This window comes from Aplysia californica, unplaced genomic scaffold (assembly GCF_000002075.1).
Source record: "Aplysia californica isolate F4 #8 unplaced genomic scaffold, AplCal3.0 scaffold00094, whole genome shotgun sequence".
Lineage (NCBI taxonomy): Eukaryota > Metazoa > Mollusca > Gastropoda > Aplysiida > Aplysiidae > Aplysia > Aplysia californica.
Window position 1 is genome coordinate 545,184 of NW_004797364.1, and position 2,621 is coordinate 547,804.

A 2,621-nucleotide genomic window follows, 5' to 3' on the forward strand; every position below is an offset into this window, starting at 1 on the left:
AAAGAGGGGAGGGCTTAGTGAAAGCCGCGAGAACGGTGTTCCCTGATGTACTGGTGTAACTACAGGTTTTGATGGGCGATGGGAGAGTGATTTTGTCTTCTGTTCAACACCTATTTCAGACGCCGTAAGCACCTATCAAAGAGAAATACGGAGACGAGGTTCTCTCTGTGTGTCTGGCTCATGGATTCTTTTATTGCCTTCCTGTGTCTGTCTGTCTGTCTGTCTGTCTGTCTGTCTGTCTGTCTGTCTGTCTGTCTGTCTATCTGTCTGCCTGTCTGTCTGTCTGTCTGCCTGTCTGTCTGTTTATCGGTTTGTCTGTCTGTCTGTCTGTATGCATAGCTGACTGCCGGTCTGTCTGGAAAGCATGCCAGTCCTTGATTTGCATACAAAAGGAAGAAATACTGAACAACACAAGCTGAATTGACACTTTAGAGGGACTATCTCTGCACCACTTTAAGCAAAACCCATGAAAGCAAAATCACCACTTGCGAAGTGAAATGTCTCCGCAAAACCCTTAAAATCACAAGACGAGACAGGCAGAGAAATGAAGAAGTAAGAGCAGCTATCGGCATTGAGTCCTGCCTGCGTTACATAGAAAGACAGAGGATAAAATGGTTCGGCCACCTGTTACGTATGTCACCTGGCCAGCCAGCCTTGAGAGCCTTCAACACCAAGCACTCAGGCTATAAAGGAAGAGGAAGGCCACGCAAAAGGTGGATCGAGTTTGTCAAAGAAACCCTAAGAAAACATAACATCACAACTGAAAGAGCTGCGGAGCTGGCCTTCCATAGAAAACTGCATCTCCCCTCGACGCTTAACGGCAACAGAGGATGAAAAAGTAAAAGTAAAGTAAGTAAGAGGTTAAACATTTTCATGCGGCTCACCTACCTGCATTTCCGAGCGGGTCATTATCTGTGTTATCCCACATCTGTGTGATCCCACCACACACCAAAATTACCCAAACACCCACTTCTGGGTGGCATGGCCCAGGTTGCCAGACACTAGAAAAGACAATAAAGTAGAAAATTTTTTGCGTCTTTTGAAGTACTGATAACACATGTACTGTCTTATGAGATTACTTTCATTACCATTGAATTTTTCTGGCTTTGATTACCATTTTATGTGAGGCAGCGTGATGGAATCAGGCTCTCGTCAAAATACTGAAATCGAAGAAAACAGCAGTTTTCTCCCTGCTTAGCAATTTTTATCAAATGTTTGTTTTTTGGCTCAAAACCTTTTATGTCCATTTACAAACACATTCCTTTGAGGATTTCACCGAAAATGTTGATTATAGGAACAAAACTATAAAGTTACAGTTTCCATGGACTCTCCAACTTCGAATTTATCAACCTTTGGCGGCCACTTTCTCGCTAATTTTACCTCTTAAATCAGGTGACCCCCACCTCCTTCAATCCTTCTATTGAAGATGGATGGGTAATTTTTTCATTGAAAGCAAGACAAATGAACAAGCTTTAAGATGATACCAATAACTCAATATGCCCAAAAATTGACGAGAGCCTGATTCCACCGCGCTGCCTCACATATTTATTATATCATTGTGAGAAACAAACGCCCTTCTCGTCTTTGTTATATCGCCTGTTGCATGACTATATTGCTTTTGTCTAATGTTTCTCTGACCTCTTCTATCCAGTTCGTCCTGGGTCTGCCTTTTTTGGGGCCGAAATGTTCCTGAATTTACAACGTCTATCCTTTTCAACCATTGGTGCCAAAGTAGGTAGTGTCCCATCAAAGTAATGTATACCACTACGTCAGCTAAGACAAGCAACGTTTGATTCGAGTCACAATCCTTGGAAATAATATGTGAGGCAGCGTGGTGGAATCAGGCTCTCGTCAATATAATTAAAGTGAAGAAACTTGCATTTTTGCGCAGGTTTGTGAATTTGTATTAAATTTTTGTTTTTTGGCTAAACACCTTTCATACCCTTTAAAGAACTCATTTCTGTGTGGATTTTAATGAAAAACGTTGATTAAAGGCACAAAAAATTTAAAATTTCAGTTCCGACGGACTCTTAAGCTAAGGAAATAACTAATCTTTGGCGGCCATTTTCTCTTTAATTTTACCACTGAAAACAGGTGACCCCCACCTCCTTCATTCGCAAATATCTCGACTTGTATTCAAGACAAATGGATGTTTTTTTTCCATCCAAATAAAGACAAGTGAATAAGCTTTAAGATTATACCAATAACTCTACATGCCCAAAAATTGACGAGAGCCTGATTCCACCACGCTGCCTCACATATGTTACTGCTCCGCCCGCTGGCAAAATGAGTTAATTTTTAGTATTTTAAACAAACGGACACAGACAGATACATCAAATCTATAGGTGTGGTTTGTATAATCATGATATGAAATGATAAAATACTTGTTTAACTTGACGAAATGCCATCAGTTGACAAAGTTTAAAAATCGGATGGGTCTATTTTCCGCAGACAACTCCATACGTGGTTTGCAAGATGTATCTCGTCTTGCCGGCACACCTCACAACTTGTACAAACACTCATATCATCAGCAAACTGTTCAACTGTTTTATGTTAGGACAACACAATTCCACAACAACACCACTATCATAAAGCTAGTTGAAAACAAACAAACCCCCCCC